Raw genomic sequence first — 16,900 nt, forward strand, 5'->3', positions numbered from 1 at the left:
CCGAAAGCGTGATTATTATTTTTCTGCTAACATATATATATATCCCTACCGTCCCCTTTGGCACGAAAATCTCCGGTCGAAAAGGGATACGCACGGTGCGCTGGCTCCGGAAGGCTACCCGCCAACGGCGACCGGTACGCTCAGAAGTGCGCACTCAACAGAGAGACGGTATGGGATACCGGTTGAAAAATCCCCTTTGAGTACCGCTCGCCGGAACCGGGGTTGACCGTTGAGCGTACGGCAACACTGCCTGGACGGACCCAGTTTCGGAGACTCTCGGTTCAAGATGGGCACGTGAGTATTAAGTGCGAGCGACCATAAAGGGAGTAGGGGAGGAAAATAGGACGGGAACGAGGCTGGTTGAAAGGGGACACTTTGGGACTACTAAGGACCACTCTAGACCTTCTTTACTTTTTCTTTGCATATGGCCATTAGGATTAAGAGGTGAAAAGAGATACAGAGACGGGAACCTAGCTCCGCGAGGGGGTAGAAGGTGGCGCCGCATAGTGCTATCTTGACTAGTACTGGGAATATATGAAGAAGTGGAAAATAAGATAAAGGTGTCTGGTAAAGGAAGACACGGTGAATACATTAGTGACTGCTATTCTTTCTATTCTTCTCTTTGGGTCCATGGGGAAAAAACAGGGTTAGTAAAAAAAAAAAAAAAGAGATAATCTAAGTAGAAAAAACAAGTTTATGTCAAAACTAAAAGACAAATTCATATCAGAGTAAGACGGAAAGGGACAGCTGGCAAGGGAGGAAAGGGAGTACAAATTGGGTTATGAATAGAGTGTTGCCTATGGGTGTGTGAGCATCGTATGTGTCAGAACATATTTGTTACAATGAATGTGTAAAGGTGGTCATAAATGCATAATTATGGTGTGTTTATGGTAAATGTGAGCAGAAGAAATTTTACAAAGAAGAGTGCAATGCAGTAAAGTGATCGTTTATTTTTGATGTTTGGGTCAAATTGCTGAAGATATTGATGGTATATGAAGGGCGGTTTACTTTTGTATGTGCCCCCTAAAGTATACAGAATAGAGGCTGTGCCCAAGTATCCTTATATTGTCCAGGTGGCGGAAACACACACAGGTCCCCGCGTGCAGTAATACGCAAATACTTAGATACATCTGGTGATAGACTTATGTAAAGATATATATATATATATATATATATATATATATATATATATATATATATATATATATATATATATATATATAATATACATCAGTGTCGAGCAACAACGAACTATGGGGGCAGAAACACCCTTATCGCATATTTGTAAGAATCTACCTGGGTATGCTGAACACATTAAGAAATATCATGATCAGTGGATCACAGAGCTGAAGGGGGAAGGATTACCTCTAATATGGCCCGAAGGGGGATCATTTGACAAGAGTGTCCTAGATATGGTAGCTACATGCATTTGTTTGAAATACAAGGGGAAGCAGCTACACAATAGGAGAGAAATATTAGACCTGTGGAGATTGTTTGAAGAAATACCCCTGCCTAAGAAAAGGGAATTAGGAACTGATCTGCCATCTACCACTGACAATCCATTACTGATACCAAAAGATGACAAGGTGTTGCCAGGAGGGGAGACACCGGTAGAGATAACTAGGCTGTACCCAATACTAAATAAGCCAGTGCCCGCAGAAGGATACAGTGACCCAACATATGTACCCCCACCAACAACCACTATCACCCAAGGCCCAACAGCACCCCCACCGTATGAGAGTCATAGAGAGCGAGATCAAGTGAGTAGACCAATAGTGAACATAGAGAAACTAACAGAAGACTTAGAGTCCAGGCTCTCTATAGCAAAAGATGAGCTGTCGAGGATAAAAGGTATATGTGAACAGACTGCGACCAATGCTGCTAGGTCAGAGCCCATATCAAGAGCGCAAAAGTGAGAATAAAATCATTGAAGAAGGGGGAGATATTGTTTAGGATACAGGAAGAACCGACCCGAATAATTGAACTAGAGGGGAGGGAGGAGCGCACTGATGATGAGATAAGGACTACAGGAGGTAGAGAGGAGCTATTGTGTGATATAGGAGAAGACTTAGAGGAAAGTGAAAGGCAAAGCGTGGCAATGGGAGGAGGAATTGAGGGGTTGGATGGCTCATGTTCAGGGGGAACCATGGAAGAAGAGTGGACGGGACGGCTAAGGAATAGGTTGGGGAAAATGGCACCACTAGGAAAAAACGGAACGAAGGTGAGTGCAGATACGACAACAAAGGAGAGGTTACAACTCCCGCTAATACACAAGGGAGGAGGGAGGCCAAATTACATACCTTGGGCTCAAACGGATAAGGCCAATTTGTTAAAGTCATTGCCCCCGCTATCAGGAGGGGCAAGCAAGTGGATATATGCATTCGAGAAAAACACAGCCGGGGTACCTCTAGCAATAGGTGATGTGAAGAGTCTGCTAGTATCAGCAGTCGAGGATCAAGCTGACAGAGTATGGGTAAAGGCTGGCTTCCTGGGAGTAAATTTAGACTGCGATCGCCAAGATGGCGCCTCTTTTAACACAGTACGTGCTAGGGTGTGGGACGCCTTAAGAGAAACGTTCCCAGACACCCCAGATTTGCAGTCAGTAATGCAATGTACAATGAATGACGGGGAAGATGCTATGGATTACATTTTTCGGGTCCAAGAGATGTGGAGAGCCGAAACGGGCACACCCTGGTATCAATCAACATCGTTATTCTATTTTATAATAAAGAGGGGGCTCCCTAAAGAGGTACAAAAAGCACTTGACAAAATCGCAGGCATTGAGGCAAAAGGATGGCCCGAAATACAGAGCATAATAGTTCACCACTGTAAACGAATAAAAGAGGGAAAAGGAGATAGCGCAGAAAAGATTGGCAGACGTTGCAAAATTAGTACAAACGAAACTGGTGCAGGTCGCTGCAGCCATAGCCGAGCTCCCACACAGCAGCGAGGGAGAAGAGCAGGAGGAGGGGCTGGTAGCAATACAGGGGAGGATGGCAACGAATTGGGCAGGAACAGGGCAACGGCAGTGGAACGAGCAGGAGCAGAGTGGAGGTGCGCAGTGGCAAGAGTGGGCCCCTCGAGGGGGACGAGGTGGGTACAGGGGTCGAAGAGGGGGTGGACAAGGGTACGGGGGAATGGGAGGAAATGGATGGCAAGGTCCCAGAGGTGCACAGGAGTAGAACAAACAACGGATTTCCAGAGGTAGAACACTATGGCCACCCTCACCCGGGGAGCCCATATGGTCTCCCAATGGGGCAACAACAAAGGGAACCAGAGGAGGGGTACCCAGAGCAAAGGCAGGGACACCAATACAGAACACAGAATCACACACAGAACAATGACACTATGTACTACACCCCAGGCAACCCTTTCGCAACGAATGCAAACGGAGCCCCAGCACCAGTCCCCCATAGTGGTGTATCAGTAGTTTCAGGGAGTGCGTTCAACCAGGGGGGGACAATGAGACACCCAGCATAGGACAGCCCACAGAGAACACTTGTGTGTCCTGTTGTTCTACAACCTACGATGCAGCAGAGGAACCATTGGTAGGGGCGCAGATAGGAGACAAGCAGTTCATATTCATGGTGGATTCGGGAGCGGAGAAATCATGTATTCGGGAGGGCTGGTTTCCGTTATCTAACCGGAAGTTAGAGACGCAGGGGTTCTCTGGGGCTGTAAATGAAGTTCCTTACACAGAAGCTTTGGATGTGACAGTTGGGTGTAAAACGGTAAAGACACCCTTACTGTATTATGAACAATTGCCAATAAACTTGCTCGGAAGGGACCTTCTTAGCAAACTTAACATGACAATATCATTCCCAGAAAGAGGGATAGTGTGTTCAACACCAGGAATATGCCCATTACGCGTAATGCTGGTAGTACAGGCTCGGACAATGTCACCGAAAATACGTGGCATGCCAGTGGACGAGAGGATGTTCATCGAAGGCTTAAAAACGCTGGCCCAAGTAGTTCCGGAGCTAAAAAAGTTAGAGTGCAGAATACCTGCAGAGTTTGTCTTCTGCCCAATAGTGCGCCCAGACATAGCACCAGGGTCAGTGGTATCCTTAGACTCGCATGCTGTACAGGTATCAGCAAAAAGGATTGCAGTGATTGGGATGGACATAGATGGGTGCGAATGGTGCACTGTACTGTGCATCAATGCCAACATTGCCCTACAGGATTTATCTGATGAAGATCTCTTTTCTGATGCAGAAAATGATGGCAAAATAATAATGGAAATAGCAATGCCCTGTGACATTTTGATTCAGACGAGACAAATTCCCGTCCAATTGATGGGAGTGGTGGGAACGCCACCGTCCTTTTTTGACGATGACATGCGACTGGTGCCAAACAATTTGTGGACAACAGGCCCCCACGATGTAGGGTTGTTGCATGGAGTGACACCAGTGGTAATAAAGCTCAAACAAGGGGCAATTTTGCCCCGAGTGAAACAATATCCATTGTCCCGCGAAGCTGAGGAAGGGATAAAAGAGACAATTAATGCATTTTTAGCACAAGGGATAATAGTGCCTTCAAATTCCCCATGCAACACCTGTATCTACCCGATCAAAAAAGCAAAGGGAGGGGATTGGAGGATGATCCAGGATTTACGCCCCCTAAATGATGTCATACAGAAAGAGTTCCCTTTAGTTCCGAACCCTGCATCAATATTGTGCAGCATCCCAAAAACGGCATCACATTTCACAGTGGTTGATTTGAAAAATGCATTCTTCTCCATCCCCTTGGCAGAGGAGAGCAGATACCTGACAGCATTCGCATTGGGGGGAAAGAGATACGAACATTGCAGGTTGCCCCAGGGATACTGTGAAAGCCCAAGCATATTCAACCGCATACTACACGAAGACCTGGGTAATTTATCAGTTGAAAGCACGATCATTCAGTACGTGGACGATTTGCTCGACTGCTCACAGAGTGAAGAGACGTGCAGAAAAGACTCAGTAACACTTCTGACGCTGCTGGCGAATAAAGGGTACAAGGTGGACAAGGGAAAGCTACAATACTGTCAGAGAGAGGTGTTGTACCTGGGGCAGCTGATATCAAGAGACGGGAAAAGGATAATCCCTGACAGAGTGGAAGCAATAAGGTCAGTGAGAGAACCCACAACAGTGAAGGAGATGCAGAAATTCTTGGGAATGTGTAACTATTGCAGAGCCTGGATATTAGATTATGCAGCCTACACCAGGCCATTACTGCAAGCACTCAAAGAGGCCCAGCAAGAGTACCGGAAAATAGAATGGTCAGAAGAGATGAGTGACTCGTTTAAGTCACTAAAATAACTGATTTCGAGTGCTCCAGTACTCACATTGCAAGGGGACCCTTATGACAGTGGTACTGATACAAAAGACTTCCCTAGAACACAAACCATTGGCTTACTATAGTGGCACATTGGATGCGGTGATGCAAGGCCACTTCGCGTGCGAGCAATCTCTCGCCGCCGCCGCGTTCACCATTGGGAAAAGTGCCACAATAGTAATGGGGTGCCCTGTCACATTGTTCGTGGAACACTCATTATTCGCAATACTTGAAAGATCAAAAAGTACACTGACCACCCCGCGAGCAACTGCCTATGAAATAATTTTGTCCAGCGCCAATATCCACGTAGTACGGTGCAGGACAGTACACCCGGCAACATTCATCACAGAATCATGCACACTAGAGGACATGCAAGAACACAATTGTGCAACTTACACAGGGGAAACAGGGGAGGGCACGGTGGTGTGCGAGAATGTCCTGAGCGAGGGGGAGGTTTACTTTGTGGATGGGTCAGCATCGATTGCTATGGACACAGGAGAGAAACATGTGGGATTGGCAGTAGTGAGGTTAGAAGAAGTTGAGTATGAAGTACTAGTGCAGTATCACCTTCCATCACATTTCTCAGCACAAGCAGCAGAACTTATTGCCTTAATAGAAGCATTACATGCAGCTAAAGGTTGTGCAGTAACAATATATACAGATTCAGCTTACATGACAACAACAGTACATGGAGGTCTAGCAAGGTGGGGGCGGAGAGGGTTCCGAAGGGCATATGGGACCCCAGTGCAACATGCAGAACTACTGAAGGAATTGATTGAGGCCCTAAAAGATCCAACAGTGGTAGCAATAGCGAAGTGCCAAGCACGTACGTCCAACACAGACGTCGTGTCTTTGGCGAATGCGGCAGCGGACGCTGCTGCCAAGGAAGCTTCGTATTTTGACAAACATGGAACAGGTGAGTAAATATTACAGCACACGACGAACGAAGAACTCCCAGAAGGATATAATGCCATGCCCATATCACAAATACTAGAGCTGCAGCAAGGGGCCAGTGGTGATGAAAAGATGATGTGGGAAAAAAGAGGGTGCAGCCAATCGGCAACAGACCTATTATGGCGCCAAAACAACTCAGGAAAAGTAGTAATGCCCGTCAAACTGTTGGAGATAGCATTTCAGCAATTACACTTTCCAGCGCACAACACCAAACAACACATTGCAGCAGAGATACAAGAAGACTGGTTCGTGCCCTGTCTCCAGGAGCACATATCCAGATTGACAATGGAGTGCACAACGTGCCAGATGTATAACTCTGTAATGACGCTACGAACCCTCAGGGGGACAATTCCAAAACCCATAGGGCCCTTCAAAGAACTTCACATTGACTACGCGGATATGGGGGAAAGGTGTAATGGGGCACGCTACATGATAGTGGTTGTACGCCCATTTTCGAGGTGGTTGGAAGCAGGCCCATGTGCGGGACCTGATGCCAAAAGCGCTGCAAACTTCCTAGTAAGGGAAGTATTCCCGCGTTGGGGAATTTGCGACGTGATTCGCTCAGACAACGGCACTCACTTTGTGAACGAACTCTTCAAAGAAGTGACAACATTATTGGGGATAAAACATAAATTGTGCTCGATTTATCATCCTCAAAGTAATGGCTTTGTCGAAAAGATGAACGAACTGTTAAAAGGGAGACTGTCTAAATTGTGTTTTTCGTTAAAGAAAAACTGGATCTACTGTTTACCCCTTGCGCTGTTTGAGCTGAGGAATCAGCCAAGCAAGGACCACCATCTGTCCCCGCACGAAATTGTGACAGGGAGACGGATGCACACTGCACATTCCCCACTACGCCAAGACTCAGACGCACACAGAAGCGCCTCGATATTGGGAGATGAGTTCACAGAATACCTGAAGAAGCTAACTAGGGCAGCGCGCGCAATTTCAAAGCAGCTCTCACCACCATTCACAAGGGAAGAGTGAAGCACGACAGTGTCCCTTGCAGAACATGAAGCACAGGTACAATTAATGCCAGGAGAGTTCGTTTATGTCCGGAGCTTTGTGCGCCGGTGGAATGCCCCAAGGTTCCATGGGCCGTACGAAGTGGTATTTCGTACCCCTACAACTGTAAAAGTAAAGGGGCTCAAATACTGGATACATTTGACGGATGTGCGAAAGGCATATAATAGTGTGCAGGAAGAGGTGGATGAGGAGGCACAGACAACAGCAAACAAAACTAATGAAAATGATGAGTGAACGTGAACATGTGAATGGAGGAGTGTAACTGACAGATAAAAACGTTAACGAGAAACATTATATTACAGGTTGTTGATGAAGATAAATGATTAAAAAAAAAACGAGTTAAGTGTAAATAATAATGTGAAGAATATGTATATTGTCTGCTCCCTTCTCTGTACATCCCAACCCCCCTCCCCTACCCAAACCCATCTCCCTTCCATGACCTCTTGGCACTAGTAGTGCCAACAAAAATGTTTACATGCATGCACTTAATGCACTTTTATATCTCAAACAGGAACTACCATGGCAACTAACAGGCAGCCTGCAATGGATAGATTTATTAGATATAGAGAATTTTTAGCTGAGAGATGTAGATATTCGTATGAGTGTGGATTGTCTGTATGTATTACATTATTTTTTACAATACTGTTTGGCCTGGTTACGTATTGGTTTATAGCGTTATCTCTATCGAGATGAACGAGGGGGGAGGGAATAACGGGATTAATGTGACAAATGAAACAGCAATTGTAAATACTAAAGAAGGTGATTTTTTGGTATGGGATGGGTCTAAACTGGTATGGGGTATTACACGACACCATCTAATGTTGCTATCTCGCCAAATGAAAGGTTGCAGGAAAAAATGCGAAACAGAACAACTTCCCTGCCAAAAGTATCTAATTACAATGCCCATAGTTTAAATGATTGCAACCCCTCTGTTATATCATGGTTATACAACACCCCCACCAGCGTGCCCGCTCCTGCAACAGAAAACACACTGCTAGATAGCATGAAGAAAGAGAATGAAAAAATGACAGCGAGATATGAAGCATTATTTGATGACTGGGCAAAGGGGGCGAGAGGGAGAAAGGGGGGCCCACACTGTCCATCGCCCATGAAGCTGGGAAATACCTTAGAAATAACAGAAGGAAAAGGGAGGCGGGAAGGAGAAAATACGACGAATATTACGGGTTGGGGCTGGATAAAATGGAAGACCCACGACACCCCCACCAGACAAATAAATGGTATGCGGACATGAGCGCAACGGCTAAGCAAACCACAAATGAGAGCTGTTATGTCTGCTCCCTCATTCCCCATGCTTCAGGTACACCCAAAGTACTGTTACCCAAAGAGTTGCCTATTGTCGATGCCCAATGTCTCCTTCATCTCACGTTGTGCAGAATTACGAACACCTTCCAGGCACATGAGGTGACTTTTAAAATGCTGCAGAATGAGAAGACCTGTTATCCGAAGGCAGTAGGAGTGGTATGTTTGGAGGAGCCATTTTTTATAATACAAGGGACACTTTTTTCAGAAAATAAGTGGAAAGACGAAGAGATAATGTGTAAGGCTGAAGCACTGCGAGGTGTGGCACCAGAGAAACTGCAATGGATAGAAGAGACCTGCACACCAGTATGGAAGGAACACATCTCAAAATTGACTTGGGTAACAGCCATTGAAAAACCCTTCAAGCTACAGAACGAAATAAACTATGAACTGTGCTTCAAGGGAGACGGGAAAACTATCATGGGGGTAAAGAAAAATTGCAACAAGACCCTCACCATCCCAGATATGAGAAAGGGGACAGCGGCCCTCATGGACACTTATTGAGTATGTGGCAACCAGGCATACCTACACCTCCCACAATCCTGGGGTGGCAGCTGCTCATTGGCCACCCTACACTCTGCACTAATGGTGATCCCGGAAAGCCACATTGATGGGAGCAAGAAAAAGCGAGAAAAACCTCAGCAGAATGAGGCCCAGCCAACTGCAGAGTCACAAGTATATTTCCTGTCTTCCGGGAACAAGGAGGAGGTGCTGTCCCGCAACAAACGATCATCGAACTACATATCAAAAGCATCATCAGAACTGCTGGCACAGATCCCGGATATCATCTGATGCAGCTGGCAAATGACACTGAAGAAGGGTTTAACATAATAAAAGTGGAACTGCGAGCACTGCGGCTAATGACCATGCAAAATAAGTATGTCTTGGACCTGTTGACAGCAATGGACGGAGGTGTTTGCCGAAAAATTGGAAGTGCCTGCTGCACTTTCGTACCTTCCGAAGACGCAGATAACGGTTTATTGTCCCATGTGATTGAAGCAGTAAATAACCTAGGAGAAAGAATGAAAATGGAAGGTGGAGCAGAAGAAAGTACATGGTTCGACAACATCTTCTCCTGGGTCCCATCGTGGCTGGGAATGACTGTTAAATTTTTGATGCCGGCTGTAGTGTTCCTCCTTTTTCTTTTTTGCCTGTGCCAGGTGGGTCTTCCATGTTGTGCTAACGCAGTACCGAATGGTGCAATGATGATGGTGACAATGGGCAACGCCCGTGGTACGATACAAACCATGCAGGAAGTACAGGTACAAACAGGAACAGATTACACGTCAAGATTCCAGATGGTGCCCATATACCACGACAAGGATATAGTAGATAAGTTATGGCACACTACAATTAAAGAGCCCCGTATACTTGAATGGTATGAGGAGGTGTGGGTGGACTTAGAAGGGGACAGTGGTTGTATATATCTGACCTGCACCCCGGACGAATATGCTAGGAGAGGAGAAAGCCTGCGGGGAGTGTGTAGAGCATGGATGCCCATAAAAGGCACCCCTGCATGGGATGACGCTATAGCTGAGGAGGAAGAATGCAAGAGGTTGGAGGATTTAAAGTATTTGTTACTTAAGTAACGAAAGGGGGGAAATGTATGGGAGGATTGGTCAAAGAGACCCCCACCCTCCCCTGCATCCGCTCCCCCCTGTGAAGTCCATGGCTCGTCCAGGGTTCCCCCTGCCACCAGGGCCCACGTGTGGGTAGGCCACTGGCTGAAGACATTGACCAAACAGGCTAAATTTAGCTAGGTCCTGGAAACCATTTTTGTGAAATAAAGATGGCTTGAGCCCTGTGCACCGCAGCACGGCCTCCACCCTTGGAAAGTTTCACTTATCCCTGTGGCCGCAGCTCTCTGGCAGATCCGCTGAGAGCCCGTTCCCACGAACAGACGGACATGAGCTAGTGTCAGATACCAACACTGTAACATTTCACCTTCCGCAGTGTATCGCTGTTCCCAGTATGACCCGGTCAGCAGGGCCGGTCTAGAAAAGAACTGTAAAATGGTCCCATGACAAAAGCAGAGTCCCCAAATATTAATGAGTAAACCACATGTGATGAAACGTTTCTCTCCACGGCCTTTCTGACTAAAAACCTGTAACCTCCATGAAGATGGCAGATTGTGTGCTTACATGACATTCAGGATGAAGTACCCACAAAAAGCTCCGTAGCTATGCGTAAATAGTAAAGGTGTCCCGGGGTTTTTTCGTGTTATGTGTTTCACCGAGATGACTGCACCCCACGGTCCCGCGCCATAACTGAACTAATGCTGCTAGAGTGCAAAGGAAGACAAATGCAACCATATTGAGAGCTCATGTAAGGGGTGCACGAAAAGTCACCATATGTAGGTCCAAGCTCACTATGTGTCACTGCCGTCAGCCTTGTTGACGGTTTGTTCCTGCGTGCTCCACCAACCTTACTACTACCTCACTTACCGCACATGTATAGAAATGTAACAGAATGTTGTGGGTGTTAAATACTTAGCGTATAGATAACGTGTGTTAAATGGCCATGTGAAAGGCACTAACAATGTCAAAACATAAGCTTTGAAAAGACTCAATGGGTACTGTATATTATGTGAATGTTTATGTCTCCTCCACTTAAATCTGCAACACACAAGGAAAATACCTTTGTGAGCACATGCAAGGCCATTCCCCCTTCCTCCCATTGAAGTCTGCCAGAAGAAAAAGCAAAGGCCTGTGCCGCGCTGCTCCACCTCCCCATTTCGACTGGAGCCGCTTCAAGCATTCACATTCCCCCCGCAGCACCCAAGGCCACGGCCTGCCACCTGAATTATTTACAACCCAGCAGTAAACCCCGGCCTTAAAACACAGATCCAAAGGCGCCCTTTCTTAGGCCCCACGACCCATCGGCTTACCTTAGGTTAATGGCCCCTGTAAAATTAGGACACCCAATATTGTAGCAACACTACAGGAACACATTCATAATGACTTCTAATGAGACATGATAACTCGGACAGCCGTCCCATGCCCTGAGACTCAACCTCGCGACCTATGATACCCGGTCAACAGGACGATGGTAACCATGTATTGATGTATCGCCAAAAGACCCCACTCTAGGTGCATTCCTCCTGTGTTGCATTAACCTGTAGAATAACCTACTGCAAGATTTACCGGGGAAGATAATATTGCAATGTTGAATGACTGCGGTGTGCGTGGCCTTAGGGCAGAAAGTCAGGAAAGACGTTCATCACTCACACTGGTCGCGGCTGGCACAACAACACCGCCCGGATGAGCCCAGCTGACCTGCCCAGCCCAGCCCAACCCACGAGGGTAACCAGTGACATCCACCAACCACGGCAAACCACATAGCAGCAGCACCTATAGTTAGTCGTCGCCACCCAATCCCCACGAACTTGTGCCCCCTATAGCATGTAGGTTCTTATGACGCTTTTTGTAAATATATACGCCTGTCTTTGCTATTGTCAGACAGAGCGCTCTCTGAGTTCTTTGCATGCCCTATTCTAATTGATAAACTCCCATTTAAGCTCACCCGCACTTTGTCCTGGCCTTATTCCCATCCTGGGAGAGTCCATTATTGTCTCTCATTGTGAGGAGGATTGTGCTATCTGGGGGACGCTCGCCTTCAATATCAAATAAAAACAAAACAAACATAGATATACTAACACCAGGAGAACTTTGTTCTTTGGATCCTGTTAATGTTTCAAGATATTTTCACCATCGCTTCATTCCTATGCTACATTTTATTTGTAATAAAACTGTTCCTCCCCTTGGAGAAGTGCAACACTTCTTTTGCAGAAAAGAATACGAAGCCAGAGGAGCACCGCATATCCACATGCTTTTATGGATTAAAGATGCTCCTAAATTTGGTCAAGACAGTGATGCCACTGTTTTACAGTTTATTGAAAAATATGTCACTTGTGAAATTACATCAGAATCCACAAATAGTGATCTTCATGTACAAATTTTACAATTTCAAAGACATAAATGTGGCAAATATTGTCGTTGCAAATACAAATACAAAAGGAAATACTACACCAAATGCCGATTTGGTTTCCCTAGACCAGTTACAAATACAGGTCAAGTAAACAACCTCATGTCTTCAATTAGACATAGTGTTAAAGGTAAGTCACCTAAAAATACATATTACATAAAAAGAAAAGAAGAAGAAAAATATATCAATGATTATAATGCAATCATTGCCCACTTATGGAAGGCAAACATAGATGTGAAGTACATTGCAGACAATTCTACTGCAGTTGCACGATATGTCACAGCATACTTAACCAAAGCAGAAAAGACAGAGCTCCAAGACCTCTGGAATGACCTGTCATCAGATAAAACAGTGTCTCAGAAATTATACAGCTTGGGCATAAAAATGTTGTCCCATAGAGAATGTGGATCATATGAAGCAGCTGATAGTTCAACTGGTACTGCATTGTATGGTAAATCTGAAAATATAGTATGGCTAAGTCTTGGTCCAGCTAAATCTAGAAAAAGAGTTCTAAAAACATACGAAGATATAGAAACAGTAGCCAAACATGATCCCAACAGCCAAGACATTTTAAAAAACAATTTATTGGACACATACTACCCAAACAGAAGTAATACTTTGGAATCCATGTGTCTATACCACATAGCCCAAAACTACACATACAAAAATAATATAAAACCTGATGAAAAAAAAGGTAAAAGGTAAATACAGAGTGACAAACTGTGAAGGCAGCTTAGTTAAACTCACTAAACCAAATTTAATTAATCATATCAAATTGTCATTGAAGACTCCTCAACATAAAGAAATATATTACATGTCCCTGCTACAACTCTTTAAACCATGGAGAAAAGAAGAAGAAATACTAGAAAACTATGACTCATATGAAGATGCTTTCAAAGCAAATGAAAGCACTATAACTGATGTAAACTTTACACAATACAAAACAATGTTGCACAATGAACAGCAACACGAAGAAGAACTCCAGGCCCAACTAGATAAAGACACTCCTGACAGTAGTCAACCTTCTGTAACAGGAAGCCAAGAACCACTGGGAGAACCACTAATAATAAATGAGGCAGAATTAGCTATGATAGAAGTAGAAAACACTGTGGGCCTCATTACGACCCAGGCGGTCCGGAAATAACGGTGGCGGTAAACCCGCCGCCACCGTTGTTTCCGGATCACCTGAGTCCAACCCCTGCAGGGGGGAGGTGATGTTCCCGCCAGGTCTGACCTGGCGGGTTTAACACCGCCCGCCTTCAGGCGGACGAGGAAACACCGGCAGCATTACGAGATGCTGCCGATGTTTCCATGATCCCCATTCCCATCGAGTGCCATAGGACTCAATGGGAATGGGGATTAACACCATTCCGCCTCCGTGATTCCCGGAAAACCGGGGTTGTAATGCCCCGGTAATTCTGGGAATTACGGAGGCGGAATGGTAATACGAGTCCGGCGGTAACCAGGCGGTTTTACCGCCGCGGTTACCGCCGGACTCGTAATGAGGCCCCATGTGTCAGTATGAAGATAAAGAAGACTTAACTATACTACAATCAAAACTAAACAACGAACAACGTAGCATTTTTGGAGAAGTAACAAAACAAATTGCACATGGTGTACAACATGAAAATAAAGAATGTTCCTGCCATAATTATAAACCTATACTACTGTACTTCAGTGGTGAAGCTGGTTCTGGCAAAACATTCCTAATCAAAATCATCAGTAAGTTCCTTCAACAACTGACAAACAACAAACTGTCAGCTGTTGTCACTGCCCCCACAGGTTTAGCTGCCTACAACATAGGCGGTGTCCCTTTACACCGATTACTACTGTTGCCAGTACAACACCAGAACAAATAAGACTATTACAAACTTTCTGCAGAAGCTGCAATGGAACTACACAGAGTATTGAAACAAATGAAAATGCTACTAATAGATGAAGTGAACATGGTCTCCACCCTAATGTTGGCTTTGATTCACCTCAGATTACAAGATTACAAGAAGTACTGAAAACAAACTATGAAGAACTCTTTGCAGGAAAACACATTATTGTTTTCAGAGATCTTCTTCAATTGACACCAGTAAAAGGTGAGCCTATTTTTAAAACATTAGGACACAAACTCTGCCGTAAAACTGTTGGCAGCATTGGAAATGTCAACCTTTGGCAACATTTCCAAAACAGAGAATTAACAGAAAACATGCTGCAATCTGCAGATCTCACTTATGCCAACATCTTAAAAAATTATCAGAGTTGGTATACTCTCTAATAGATGAAGTGAACATGGTCTCCACCCTAATGTTGGCTTTGATTCACCTCAGATTACAAGAAGTACTGAAAACAAACTATGAAGAACTCTTTGCAGGAAACCACATTATTGTTTTCAGAGATCTTCTTCAATTGACACCAGTAAAAGGTGAGCCTATTTTTAAAACATTAGGACACAAACTCTGCCGTAAAACTGTTGGCAGCATTGGAAATGTCAACCTTTGGCAACATTTCCAAAACAGAGAATTAACAGAAAACATGCTGCAATCTGCAGATCTCACTTATGCCAACATCTTAAAAAGTATCAGAGTTGGTATACTCTCTAAAGAAGCAGAAACAATATTGAAAACCCGGCAAATTAATGCAAATTATGGCGATAATGCATGTGCTACAGATGTTATGGAACAATTAGCCCACAACAATGTCAATTGTATGGACTTAATGCCAACTCTTGCAAGCTGTTTCAAATTCAATGAAATAATGTTAAGTAAAGAAATGCAACCAATAATGGAAATTAGCACCACAGACAAACTAGATGTACATGGTATGACACTACCTATGTGTGACCAAGCCACAACAAGATTAAATTGTTTAGAAAAATCAATATCAAACACAGCAGGCTTAGAAAAAGATATTAAAATTATCCTTAAATTGCAGTGTAATGCTTAAACGTAACCTTGACGTGGACCAAGGACTAGTTAATGGAGCACTGGGTGCAGTTGTTGTCTTTCAAACATACCCACGTGACAACAAAATTCAGTTTTTAAATATACTCTTTGGCAAACTTTCAGAAGTTAAAAGGATAGGACGCTCAACAGCTCGATTCCTTCTCTTCAAAGACATATATGTACGCAGAGAACAATTTTCTCTAACTCTTGCATACGCAGTCACGATTCATAAATCACAAGGTCTTACCCTAGACAAGGCAATTATAGATATTGGTAACACAGTCTTTAAAGAAGGCATGAGCTACGTATCACTATCACGCTTACGTACACTTGACGGTCTATTTCTAATCAACTTTGATGCAAGTAAAATAAACGCTCACTATACACTCCCCATCTAAACACATATTCTGTTCCACAAAAAGTAAAACATTATAAAAGAAAAATAAATCAAACAGAAAAGCAACAGGATGTCACTTCAAATCCTCCAAAGAGAGTAAAAGAAAGTTATACTTCATCAAGTACCACAAGCAAAAAAGAATCAATTAGGGAAAGTAATCCAGGTACTTTTTCAAAGAAGGAAGACAAACTCCAAAAAAAGCAGTCAGATACAGAACTACCTGGTCCATTTAAACTCTCAAATATAGTTGGTGTAAGTTGCTACGCAAATGTAGCAATTAATATTCTATTTCAATTACCACCAATTGTTGACAACATTTACTTACACAGTACAGACCCATTCTGATTGCAAATGTTAGTACTTCACAGAAATGCAGCAAACAATCCTGACAACACGTATAGTGTTTATGGAATAAGACAACAATTGAACTACAGTGCTGGAATGGTGAAATTCACTATAAACTCACAGGAATATCCACCAGAATTTCTAATGTACCTACTACAAGTACTGGAAAACAAAAACATACCTATACATGAAATCTTCCAGATTTCATACATGTGGAAACATACATGCACTCTCTGCAACAATGTGACAACAAGAAGAAATCCCCAATGAACGCTTCGTATATATATAAATACCTAATTGAGAATCCATTCCATTTCAGCAAATTACTAAACCAAACAGTAAGCATATTATACACTCTATGCCCTGGCCACAACCACCACAGCATATCACACCCATAGAGTGAAACATTTCAACTATGGCCTATGGAAACTTTTAATGTCCGCGGACATTACCAGTGTTCTTAGAACACTTTCAATTATCCAGCGAACAATACGGACAGCGTCTTCAGAACACCCCCTACGAACATTTCAGGACAACACGAAAGTTCTTAGAACACTTTCAACTTGCCATCGAACAATACGGACAGCGTCTTCAGGACACCCCCTACGAACATTTCAGGACACAG

This window comes from Ambystoma mexicanum, chromosome 10, assembly GCF_040938575.1.
Source record: "Ambystoma mexicanum isolate Mex_15411 chromosome 10, UKY_AmexF1_1, whole genome shotgun sequence".
Taxonomy (NCBI): domain Eukaryota; kingdom Metazoa; phylum Chordata; class Amphibia; order Caudata; family Ambystomatidae; genus Ambystoma; species Ambystoma mexicanum.